Genomic DNA, 14,257 nt, shown 5'->3' with positions numbered 1-14,257 from the left:
TTAGTGAGTAATCTATGATATAGAATTTTAATATTAGCAATCTCTTTGGAAAACATGTCTCAGAAAAATTATTTTAAGAGTGAAAACATTCTGCCTCTAAGTATCTGAAATGAGCAGTTATAGTGGCATCTCGGAGGAACTTTGAGATCTTTCTCTCTAGAGCAGCCAAATAGTCTTTCAGCAGTAAGTCCCAGGGGCTATTCTGAGGAGCTGAAATTTCCCTGGAGAATGCAATAAGGATAAAGACTGAATTTTTATTTTGCCTTAGAAAGCAACAAAAGTTTCTTTTGGAATTATGGCAATTCAACTTGAAGGTCAGTCACTTCTCCCCTAAACAATGCTTGGGTTGATAAAGGGAGAGCAAGTATGTTTTGGCAGGAGGTACACATTACAGAAAAAGCAAAAAAAAAAAAATTTTTTTTAGAAAAACCACTTTCCCCCTCCTTTTCCTCCTTTCACTGTCACTACAAATGCCCAGGATGTCTTTCTTCTCTTTTAAAAATTCTTTCATTTTCACTGTGTTCATATCATTAAATGTACTTCAGTGAGACTGTTTTCCACTTTGTTTTTACTTCCTAAACTTCATTCTACTAAAGAAGTTGGTCCCCACATAGAACATGGACTAAATTCATCATTTATAAATAATCACAGTGATCAAAATCATTTTTGTTTGAATTGTATATTGTAATCTTTCAAGCACTTAGCTTTATCACTGTCTCACTTTATGGAATCCTTGGAGGTGTGTATGGCACTTGATCTTATACCCTTTTGATGATGAGGAACCTGAGGCCCAGATTGATTACTGTGTTCAAAATAAAGAGCAATATTGATCCTTAGGTTGGAAAGATCCCCTGGAGTAGGAATTGGCAACCCACTCCAGTATTCTTGCCTGGAAAATTCCACGGACAGAGGAAACTGGCAGGCTACATTCCATGAGGCCACAGAGAGTGGGCCATGACTGATCCCCCACACAGACACACACACACTTATTACAAGTAAGACATCCAGTGCTTAAACTCAAGTTCAGAACCACAGGCTACCCTACGGTGCTCCTCTGTGCCTGCAGCCCCTGTGGCAGGGCTTTAGCTAGACATTCTGGGCCCTTTGTTGATGAATCTGTAAAGGACATGTTTACTCTAGAAAATTTAGGGATCATAGGGGTTACAGAGTGAGAAGACAATTAAGGCAAGCCTGACTCTGCTCACCTGTCCTTAGTCTTCCGTGCAGATCACAGAAACCTGAGTCATTGACCTTCCATCATCTAAAATACTGATTTTGAGCAAGAGGTACTTCTTACAAGCAGAGGAGAGCTGGCTGATACAAGGACTGTAAATACAGTACCTGGTAACTGATTCAGTATCCTTGATTGAATTATGTCTTCCAATTCTGTGACATCCAAATTTGTCTCTTGGGAACCCTCCAGTTACTAGGTTTCCAAACCCTCCTAGGGATCCTCTGGCTAAATGCATGCCCTAGGGTTGTTTTGTTGTTGCTGTCATTTTCAAAGTAATACTTGACTCAAAGTAGCAATTCTCAATTCCAACATGTAAAAATAAACTCACACCTTGATCCTACCCCAAAGATTCTGATTTAATTGGTCTCAAGCAATAATATTTTTCAAAGACCTGGAGAGATTCTAATGTGTAAGTGGGGCTTGAAAATCATTGTTCCCAGGAAATCATAACAGATGTATTTTAGAGAGGTTCCAGAGAAAAGAACAGAGGGCAATGCAATACTATATGCTTTTAAAACTTTAAAAGAACACAGATGAAGAAAACATACATATTGAGGAAATGCCAGTTTTGAAAAGGGACTCAGAATTGTAATGGGATTATTAATACATACAGGTTTTTTCTTTTAAATTAATTAATTAATTTTGCTGCTGCTGTTGCTGCTGCTGCTGCTAAGTCGCTTCAGTCATGTCCAACTCTGTGCAACCCCATAGACAGCAGCCCACCAGGCTCCACTGTCCCTGGGATTCTCCAGGCAAGAACACTGGAGTGGGTTGTCATTTCCTTCTCCAATGCATGAAAGTGAGAAGTGAAAGTGAAGTTGCTCAGTCGTGTCCGACTCTTTGCGACACCATGGACTGCAGCCGACCAGGCTCCTCCGTCCATGGGATCTTCCAGGCAAGAATACTGGAGTGGGGTGCCATTGCCTTTTCCTAATTTATTTTGATTGGAGGCTAATTACTTTACAATATTGTGGTCGTTTTTGCCATACATTGACGTGAATCATATATGTTTTTAACTGGGTCTGCTCAATTCTTCTTTTCAGGGAAGGTAAAACTTTACAAATTGTGTTCTGATAGAAGAGATTCAATACAGTTAAGACAAGTAAGACGTATAAGAGAAGCTTTGAAAAGGCAGAAGTGGGAGATAAAGATCTATAACAACGAATGATGTTCAATTTTTAAAATCTGAGTTGAGCCAAAATATGAAGTGAGGAGTTGGAGATGTGTAATGAAATTGGGACCTGTGGTGACAGCCTCGTCGCTCAGGATAAAGATGTTGTTATGATTACTGTACTATATGTCTTAATATTTCAAGGTACAGTTCTGGTGAGATGAAATAATGACTTTTCTTTCTTTCCTGTCTTAAAAGTGCAAGAGCAAAATTTATTACTAATTTAATTGCTTTTTCCTGGATAGCTTGCAATGCTTGGCAGCAAAGAAGAGTAGGAATAATATGTACTTGGGACTTCGACCTAGAATCAGACCCTGACTCAGGCCATTTACTGTAGCAATGAAGGATCATGCAGTATTGAACTGCGTGCATCTTTTTCTTGTCTGCTCCTCTTGAGTATTTCCTTTGTAAACAGAGGCATCTACAGTGCCTTAGAGGAATTAGGTAGAGCAGAGAGTTATTAATCTCCAAATATTTTTTACTTTAAATCTAGACTTCTGAGAGTAAACAGAAGGCTGTCAGAGGAGCAGAGGACAGGTGCCTGCCATAACTACTTAGCTCTTCCCTGGGGAAGGTTACATGAAAGTGGCTGGGCTGGAGGAGGGCAAGTGGGGAAGGAAAGGAGTGGGGGTTTCCCTCTAGGATTTCTGGGGTGAGGAAGTCTTCCAGGCAAACAAGGGTGCACCTGCTATAAGAGAAGGCTTTGAAGAGCATTTTAGAAGATTTGCTTGGTATTCCCCTGCTGATCTAGTTGTTAAGAATCCACTTTGCAATGCAGCGTGTATGGGTTCGATCCCTGACCTGGGAGGATCCCTCATGCCTAGGAGCAATTAAACCCATGTGCCACAACTACTGAGCCAGTGCTCCAGAGCCCATGAGCCACAGCTAATGAGCCCACGTACCATAACTACTGAAATCCGAGCACCTAGAGTCCATGCTCTGCAATAAGAGAAGCCACTGCAATAAGAAGCCCGCTTACTGCAATGAAGAGTAGCTCCTGCTTGCCGCAACTAGAGAAAGCCGGTGCACAGCAACTAAGACTGGCAGGCCATAATAAATAAGTACATTTTTTTAGAAAAAGATTTTATTGGACTGTCTTACAGAGATTCTATTGATTGAGACCTGAATGTGTGCAGACATTTGAAAGTCTCCCAGCTTGTTTGATATGCAACCAGTGTAAAAGAAATGATGCTGCCTGGCTGAGAGTAGCCATTCAATAAACACTGGTCTCTCTTACCCCTTTTTCATTATTTCTACTGTTACCCCTATGCTCTCATCAAGTCAAATCTGTATCACTGCAAAAACATCCACACTGGTTTCCCAAACTTTAACTTTGCCAGATGCTATTACTGCGTTTACTTTGTCATCACTGTGACTGGAAGCCACTGCTGAGTTTTCTCCCACTTTGGAAATCAATTCCCAAGAAGTTTACCGTTTTCAACAAACTCATGTCAATGTGCCCATGCTACCATAACAAGCCGTCCAAACTCTGCCTTAAGTAAATAAAGCTATATAAAATTAAACATAATAGATAGTTTCTTATTTATGCAACTAATAGGTTTTATCATTGTTGAACTGTCTTGGGCCAGCTGCTTGACATATATAATCTCACCATTTCTCAAAGCACCCATAAAGGGGAAGCTAGTAATGTTACATTTATCATTCTCTGTTTCGTAAATTTTTAAGAGAAATGACTGTGCCTTGTTCTCCAAAATGTGGTCTGGGCCAGCAACATTAGTATCACCAATAGAACTGCAGAATTTCGGGCAACACCTGAAACTGGACCATCCTACACCTACTGGACCTAAAAGTTAGAAAGGGCAGTTTGACATTTTTCTTGACTGGTCACTTACACATTATAATTTAAGAAGTACTTCAAGTGTCAAATACTCAGCTAGTTTATCAAATGCTGTATACCCAGCTGTCTGTTGATTGAAGACGAGTAATAATCATGCTGGAAGGCAGGGACAAGTGGTTTCACTGTAACCTGTAAATGAAAAATATTCATAATGTTTATTTTTACTTTCCAGTAAAGAAAAGCCATAGCGTTTTCTGTTGATTGTACCGTCTCATTTAACACCACCACTAAGAACAAAACCACTTGCTTAATTCACTGACCCGTGATCTGTACAAACAACTTAAAGATCCATTAGATGAAGTCTGAGAAGTTTCCAGATGAAGGATCACTATACTTGATTGATTTCACAACTACTATATTAAGGACAGTCATTGAAAACTAACATTATAACCTTTTAAAGAAAACCCCAGGGGAAATCTTCTTAGCAACCAAGACTCATTCTTGGTTGGAGACTGTATGGAAAAACAAATTTGATCAGTAAATTTTGCTCTTTCATTCCCCTCATCAAGCAGTAGTATCAATTTCATAACAAAAATGTTTAACATAGCTTTAACATAACTTGGCTTCCCTTGTGGCTCAGCTGGTAAAGAATCTGTCTGCAATGTAGGAGACCTGGGTTGGATCCCTGGGTTGGGAAGCTCCCCTGGAGAAGAGAAAGGCTACCCACTCCAGTATTCTGGCCTGGAGAATTCCATGAACTGTATAGTCCATGGGGTCGCAAAGAGTTGGACATGACTAAACGACTTTCACTTACTCTGAACTTGAGAGACATATGTGTTTGTTAAATATAAAGGTTATTTCTGCACTTAACAGATATCTATAGCATCAAAAAATATATAATGAAAGCCAAAAGCCTTGAGTCTAAAAATTAACTATAGGCCATAGTACTTTGATATCCTCTTCTGACAGACTCAAGGAGTACATGCTATTTCTGAGTTTAACTGAAAATTGATACTTAACCAAATAACACTAAACTATATACCTCAGAAAAGTTTCCATACATATCACCATCTAATATAATAATAGTAATATGATTAATTAAAAATAATATAGTAAAATAAATTATACAGAAATAGAATGACATGAAAAATAAAAATATGATTATTTAGTCTAACCACATGCTATGGGCTGAATATTTGTGCCTCCTCCATCATATGGGTTAGTGTTCTTGTAATAAGAAACACCAGAGAGCTTGTTCTTTCTGTCACATGAGGACATAGCTAGAAGGTGGCTATCTACAAGCCAGAAGAAAGTTCTCACCAGAAATTGCCCTTGCCAGACCTTGATCTGGAACTTCAAGTTTCCAGAACCATGAGAATATCAATTTCTGTTGTTTAAGCCACTCAGTCTATGGTATTTTGTTAAGGTGACCAAAGCAGCCTGGTTACCAGTTTCCCCTTCTGCTAACTTCACAAACAGAATAGAGTTAATCATTGGTAATATTTTCATGAGGAGCTCTAACTTATAGCAAATACATGAACCCATATTTCTCCCAAATTTCCTGAAGAAGTTTTCCAGGATCCCTGTAAGTGGCCAGGTACTTTACAGGGACATATTTAAGAGTCCCATTTATTGAGCATACAATTTTTTCACAAGTTTACTTACCTGGTTTCACCTGTCATAGAAGATTAAAAATCATAAGAACGAAAAAATAATAGAATTTCAGTAAATTTGGACCAAGATTTATATGCTATTCTTTCTTTTTTTGTTGTTGTTGAATGCACATGTACGAATGCACACAGTATAAAATTCTAAAGTGTTATTTCCATAAAATTCTCTAATCATCCAGTGTTTTCTCCAGTGGCAAACATAATTTCTTGTGTATTTTTCATCATTTCACGACTACTGTTCAGTGCAAGAAAAATTTAATTTTATTCAGTTCAATATTGTTTAGGCGATGTTGCTCTGAAAAAAAAAGGTGTTCTTTTTTTATAAGGTAAACGTGTGGTAATTAGAATAATTTCCATCCCACAGATGAAATGCTGTCCAAAATTCAATGATCCAGAAGTGTTCTTTGAACATTAAAGTAAAAATGCGTATTGTTGTTCTTTATTACTCCCTGATGAAATTGGACTTGGCAGGAGCAGAGTCTGGGATTACGCCAAGTTTATTTCCAGAGTTTGTAATCTGAGAGCAGGCTATACTAGAGACCATGGAAGCAGTATCACAGATGATTACTGGCCCAGTGCTGGGTGTTTACAATGGACTGCAGAGAGAAAAGGAGACTAACATTTACTAATCAGTAATAACCAATACAAAATGGGAGAAGAATTCCTGGATCCTGGCTCAAGACACCCGAGACACTTGTGATTTTCTTTCCAAAAAGTTGCTTTACTTTGGAAAATTGCTTTAGCTTCTCTGGGAATTGTGTCCCTACCTATAAAATAAAATTTCAAAGATTTCTTGCAAAACTTATATTCAATAATTCTCAAAAGGCTGGCCATAAGTTGTCTTAACCAATACTATATCTCTTTATTGACTATAAAGTGTCATAGAAGCTGAAGTATTATTATTGTGGTTGGACACAGGATCAATGAGCTTTTAAACTGATGTTGAACAGGAGCAGAGTTATAAGTGGAAGATCCATCAGCACCCCCTGCTTCCAGTTAACCTCTGAAGAATTTAGGATTTCTCCATTTAGGCTTTTAGTTCCTAGGTCTAGGTTTTCAGCAGAACAGGCTGATTTGATGTGTATACGCTATTAAATACTTTTTTAGCCTTTTTGTGACTCTGGATGTGGGTATCTGAATGTGTAGATTTTTTGGCCACAATCAACAACAATGAAATCTTCTTGGATATTATGCTGTAATGTTGGGAAGCAATAGATTAAAAAATTAAATCAGACAAACCTAGAATTTGAGCTCTGGATCTTTTCATTTACTTTCTTTGATCTAAGTATGTTTTCTCATCTACAAAAAGATACAATGATAGTAACTTTCTAGAGTTGATATAAAGATTAAATGAGAATTCATTTATAAAGTTTAGCTCAGTGTATGTGTGTGCGTGTGTGTGTGTGTGTGTGTGTACCTAGTCACTCAGTTGTGTCCTACATTTTGTGATCCTATGGACTGTACACTAGGCTCCTCTGTTCATGGGATTCTTCAGGCAAGAATACTGGAGTGGGTAGCCATTCCCTTCTCCTGGGGATCTTCCTGACCCTGGAATCAAACCTGGGTCTCCTGCATTGCAGGCAGATGCTTTACTGTCTGAGCCATCAGGAAAGTCCATGTTGAGCTCAGTACCTGACATCAAACATAAATTCAGTACATTCTTGCTATATTTATTGCGATAATATTCTGGTAGATCAGATTATTTTCTTACTTTACTTTTTTTCAATGTACTAGGAACTTGCCCCATAAAATTGATTTTGGTTTTCAGTTGGGTGAGAATTCACTTATTGGAGACATATTCATCAGTTCAGTTGCTCAGTCATGTCTGACTCTTTGTGACCCTATGAATCACAGCACACCAGGCCTCCCTGTCCATCACCAACTCTCAGAGTCTACCCAAACTCATGTCCATTGAGTTGGTGATGCCATCCAACCATCTTATCTTTTGTCATCCCCTTCTTCTCCTGCCCTCAATCTTTCCCAACATCAGGGTCTTTTCAAATGAGTCAGTTCTTTGCATCAGGTGGCCAAAGTATTGGAGTTTCAGCTTCAACATAAGTCCTTCCAATAAACACCCAGGACTGATCTCCTTTAGGATTGACTGGTTTGATCTCCTTGCAGTCCAAGGGACTCTCAAGAGTCTTCTCCAACACCATAGTTCAAAAGCATCAATTCTTCTGCACTCAGCTTTCTTTATAGTCCAACTCTCATGTCCATACATGACTACTGGAAAAACCATAACCTTGATTAGACAGACTTTTCTTGGCAAAGTAGTTTCTCTGCTTTTTAATATGTTGTCTAGGTTGGTCATATTGCAGAAGCTTAATTGACATTCCTATTTCCTTCCCTTATTTAATTTTTTTAGGTAATGATTTATTGTGATAGTATTCACATATCATATAATTCACATACATAAAATATACAATTCAATGATTTTTATTATATTCAGTATTGTGCAACCATCTCTACAATCAATTTGAGAAAATTTTAATTACTGCAAAAAGAAATCCCATACCCAATAGTAGTTATTCTCATTTATTTCATTTTGTTTGTAAAAGTGGGGGAAAGGTCATAAGATTGCTCTTGAAATAAATGTGTGGTGGATGAGGAGAGAGCATGTCATGCAAATAAGTTTGAAAACAGTACACAAATATTTTGACAGAATAAATGCAATAAAATTCAATGAGTCCTGTTGCAAATCTGTGCAGTAACACTCTGTGCAAAAAGGAGCAGAGGATTTCTATTGACAAATAATACCCTCATCATCTTTCTTTTTGGCAATCTTTATGAAAACATTTATTATTCTTGACTTAATAATGTTCTTCTTGGAATAAATCCTTAGGAATTTGCTCAAATTAGCAAACAATTTTTTTTCTTTTTTCTTTTGGTAAGAGCCCTGCTTATGGTTAGGTTATAAAAAGAACATGAAAGACCTCCACTCCTACTGACACAAGTTGTCCAATAAACTGAAAATTGATGCTTTTGTTTAAAACCACCATTTTGTGACAATCCTATTTGGCACAAATAAATCTAGAACTAAATGCTCTCTAGAGAGATAAACCCTTCACAGGTGAGCAAGGGATGGAGAACATTTCTACCTGGTGCAGTTGCTGAGGATAGGTGGAGGAGCAAGCTGCTAGAAGAGAGACAATCTTTGCTTTGTGTAAGTGAAACCTGTCAAGTGTTTTTGAACTTTTGAGCTGATGAATGAGGGCTTTGAGTCTGAGGAAGTCTCAAATGCAAAGAAAATGCTCAACCCCAGGTAAAACTCTTATGTGGGTATGTTACTTAGTAATCAAATCCAGAAATCAAAAGATACAGCACTAACTTGCAATCTCACAGTTAAAAACTCTGTTATATTTTTGTCTTCTGATTTCAGAAATCCTGTGGTCTCCAAGATAAAAATTTGTGTGGTCTCACTGTTCTATAGTCCTACAATGACTAGAAAAAAATGGAGTGTTGGTCAGAATGTGGAGCAACTAGAATACTCACATTGCAGGTTGGGATGCAAAATGATACAATTACTTTGGGAAACAGTTTAGAAGTTTCCTGTAAAGTTAAACAGATACTTACCCTAAGACCAAAAAAAATCCAGAATAAATATTTATTCAAGAGAAATGAAAATCCATGGGCACAAAAGATTTGTACCAGATGTTGGTAGCATTTTTATTCATTATCTTCCCAAACGGGAAACAACCCAAACATCTTTCAACACATGAATGAATGAATAAATTTATGCAGTGGAATACTACCTAGCAACTCTGTTCAGTTCAGTTCACTCGCTCAGTCATGTCCGACTCTTTGCCACCCCATGAATCGCAGCACGCCAGGCCTCCCTGTCCATCACCAACTCCCGGAGTTCACCCAGACTCATGTCCATCAAGTCAGTATGCCATCCAGCCATCTCATCTTCTGTCGTCCCCTTCCCCTCCTGCCCTGAATCCCTCCCAGCATCAGAGTCTTTTCCAATGAGTCAACTCTTCGCATGAGGTGGCCAAAGTACTGGAGTTTCAGCTTTAGCATTGTTCCTTCCAAAGAAATCCCAGGGCTGATCTCCTTCAGAATGGACTGGTTGGACCTCCTTGCAGTCCAAGGGACTCTCAAGAGTCTTCTCCAACACCACAGTTCAAAAGCATTAATTCTTCGGCGCTCAGCCTTCTTCACAGTCCAACTCTCACATCCATACATGACCACTGGAAAAACCATAGCCTTGACTAGACGGACCTTTGTTGGCAAAGTAATGTCTCTGCTTTTGAATACGCTATCTAGGTTGGTCATAACTTTCCTTCCAAGGAGTAAGCGTCTTTTAATTTCATGGCTGCAGTCACCATTTGCAGTGATTTTGGAGCCCAAAAATATAAAGTCTGACACTGTTTCCACTGTTTCCTCATCTATTTCCCATGAAGTGATGGGACCAGATGCCATGATCTTAGTTTGCTGAATGTTGAGCTTTAAGCCAACTTTTTCACTCTCCTCTTTCACTTTCACCAAGAGGCTTTGAGTTCCTCTTCACTTTCTGCCATAAGGGTGGTGTCATCTGCATATCTGAGGTTATTGATATTTCTCCCAGCAATCTTAATTCCAGCTTGTGTTTCTTCCAGCCCAGCGTTTCTCATGATGTACTCTGCATATAAGTTAAATAAGCAGGGTGACAATATACAGCCTTGATGTACTCCTTTTCCTATTTGGAACCAGTCTGTTGTTCCATGTCCAGTTCTAACTCTGGCTTCCTGACCTGCATATAGGTTTCTCAAGAGGCAGGTCAGGTGGTCTGGTATTCCCATCTCTTTCAGAATTTTCCACAGTTTATTGTGATCCACACAGTCAAAGGCTTTGGCATGGTCAATAAAGCAGAAATAAATGTTTTTCTGGAACTCTCTTGCAGCGGATGTTGGCAATTTGATCTCTGGTTCCTCTGCCTTTTCTAAAACCAGCTTGAACATCTAGAAGTTCACGTACTGCTGAAGCCTGGCTTGGAGCATTACTTTATTAGCATGTGAAATGAGTGCAATTGTGCGGTAGTTTGAGCATTCTTTGGCATTGCCTTTCTTTGGGATTGGAATGAAAACTGACCTTTTCCAGTCCTGTGGCCACTGCTGAGTTTTCTAAATTTCCTGGCATATTGAGTGCAGCACTTTCACAGCATCATCTTTCAGGATTTGGAATAGCTCAACTGGAATTCCATCACCTCCACTAGCTTTGTTTGTAGTGATGCTTTCTAAGGCCCACTTGACTTCACATTACAGGATGTCTGGCTCTACGTGAGTGATCAAACCATTGTGATTATCTTGGTCATGAAGATCTTTTTTGTACAGTTCTTCTGTGGATTCTTGCCACCTCTTCTTAATATCTTCTGCTTCTGTTAGGTCCATACCATTTCTGTCCTTTATCGAGCCCATCTTTGCATGAAATGTTCCCTTGGTATCTCTAATTTTCCTGAAGAGATCTCTAGTCTTTCCCATTCTGTTGTTTTCCTCTATTTCTTTGCATTGATTGCTGAGGAAGGCAATAAAGAGGAACAAATTGCTGAGACAGATGAAAACATGAGTATAAGTATTAGTTGCTCAGTCATGTCCGACGTTTTGCGATCCCATGGACTGTAGCCCTCCAGGCTCCTCTGTCCATGGGATTCTCTAGGCAAGAATACTGGAGTGGGTCGCCATTTCCTACTCCAGGGAACCTTCCCAACTGTATATAAAGGAGACTTCTAATATGCATTAGAGGATATCCCAGGTTAATCTGTTATAGAAAACTGTCTCTTGAGTCTTTAAATTCTATACCAATTTTTTACCTCTGGTTGGCCGATTGCGTGTTTCTTTATTTAGGTTTTAAGGTGAATGACTTGGGGCTATTTGTTTCCATCAACCTGATTGAGAATCTAAAGGCACAGTTGAAATGTCTATTTTTCATGCTATCCTCAGAAGAGATTGCTGCAAATCTACTCTGTGAAAACATGGGTAAATCTCAAAAATACTTTACTGAACCAAAAAAGTCAAACACAAGAATAATACTGTATGATTAATTTATATCCCATTCTAGGACAGGCTAGCTGGACGGCATCACCAACTCGATGGACATGAGTTTGAGTGAACTCTGGGAGCTGGTGATGGACAGGGAGTCCTGGCGTGCTGCGATTCATGGGGTCCCAAAGAGTCGGACATGACTGAGAGACTGAACTGAACTGAAGGACAGGCTATACTGATACATGATTAAAAATATGTGTTTCAAATTTAAATAAATCTTTGAAACAGCTATTTGCAAATTCTATAAACAATTATTTTCTGGAAAGTAATCATTTTAGAGTTTCTAAAATCAGAAACACAAAGAAATTGAAACAAATTGTGTAACTAGTAGTTGGGTGACAGCACAGTCAAATTTAGGTAACTCAATGCTGAATAACATTATTCAGGACACCTACATTTCTAATTTTATTTGAATATTGGACTTTAATTAGAATATTTAACAATATTTCTAATATCATTATTTAAAATACCATTATTCAAGACAGTTAAATTTTAATTATTAAGATCATGTAGTAGCATGGCAAATGTTTAGGATATATAAATAAACAGCTAGAAAACTTAGAGTAAAATTCTAGAATGTTGTAGATTGCTGACATTGAGATCAATGGGACTCATAAATGTAAGACCTACAGTCTTGAAAAAAAATCATAGTTAACATTTTTAGCTGATTCTACATTTTACTAATAATACGCAAACAAAATAACCATAAGAATAAGAAATAATACTGTCAGCAAAATTTAGGTAGTAGAATAGATCAAGCATGACCAGTTTAAGTGATTACATTACTGATCACACTTGTGAAGGTTTATCATCAGTCTTTCTCAATAAGAATTATAAAACTCACTGTGGAAATTCAGCATGCTAAAATTTTCCATTTCTAGCCTCATGATAAATATTAAGTTTGTTAAAATTTTCCCAGTCCATTATATTACTATATAAAACAAGCAGCATAAAGTATATATCTCTGTGCATTATTCCTTATATAAAAAATATTTTGTTAAAGTTTAGCAGACTCTTCAGATCATGCATTTTATTAATATATCAGTTTATTGTCAAGTTTCAGATCAGATCAGATCAGTCACTCAGTCGTGTCTGACTCTTTGTGACCCTATGAATCGCAGCATGCCAGGCCTCCCTGTCCATCACCAACTCCCGGAGTTCACTCAGACTCACGTCCATCAAGTCAGTGATGCCATCCAGCAATCTCATCCTCTGTCATCCCCTTCTCCTCCTGCCCCCAATCCCTCCCAGCATCAGAGTCTTTTCCAATGAGTCAACTCTTTGCATGAGGTGGCCAAAGTACTGGAGTTTCAGCTTTAGCATCATTCCTTCCAAAGAAATCCCAGGGCAGATCTCTTTAGAATGGACTGGTTGGATCTCCTTGCAGTCCAAGGGACTCTCAAGAGTCTTCTCCAACACCTCAGTTCAAAAGCATCAATTCTTCGGCGCTCAGCCTTCTTCACAGTCCAGCTCTCACATCCATACATGACCACAGGAAAAACTATAGCCTTGACTAGACGGACCTTTGTTGGCAAAGTAATGTCTCTGCTTTTGAATATGCTCTCTAGGTTGGTCATAACTTTCCTTCCGAAGAGTAAGCATCTTTTAATTTCATGGCTGCAGTCACCATCTTCAGTGATTTTGGAGCCCAGAAAAATAAAGTCTGCCACTGTTTCCACTGTTTTCCCATCTATTTCCCATGAAGTGATGGGACCAGATGCCATGATCTTCGTTTTCTGAATGTTGAGCTTTAAGCCAACTTTTTCACTCTCTACTTTCACTTTCATCAAGAGCCGTTTTAGTTCCTCTTCACTTTCTGCCATAAGGGTGGTGTCATCTGCATATCTGAGGTTATTGATATTTCTCCCAGCAATCTTGATTCCAGCTTGTGTTTCTTTCAGCCCAGCGTTTCTCATGATGTACTCTGCATATAAGTTAAATAAGCAGGGTGACAATATACAGCCTTGATGTACTCCCTTTCCTATATGGAACCAGTCTGTTGTTCCATGTCCAGTTCTAACTGTTGCTTCCTGACCTGCATACAAATTTCTCAAGAGGCAGATCAGGTGGTCTGGTATTCCCATCTCTTTCAGAATTTTCCACAGTTTATTGTGATCCACACAGTCAAAGGCTTTGACATAGTCAAGAAAGCAGAAATAGATGTTTTTCTGGAACTCTCTTGCTTTTTCCATGATCCAGTGGATGTTGGCAATTTGATCTCTGGTTCCTCAAGATTAGTACCAGCCAATACCTGTGATGAAATGTCTTAATATGTCACTATTCCTCAAGTTCTGTAAATATCTTATACTATAGTGGAACTTTACTAAAAATGAATCAGCATCCTACAACAATAATCTTCAT

The sequence above is a fragment of the Bos mutus genome, chromosome 20 (assembly GCF_027580195.1).
Source record: "Bos mutus isolate GX-2022 chromosome 20, NWIPB_WYAK_1.1, whole genome shotgun sequence".
Lineage (NCBI taxonomy): Eukaryota > Metazoa > Chordata > Mammalia > Artiodactyla > Bovidae > Bos > Bos mutus.
This window is presented reverse-complemented; position numbering follows the sequence as displayed.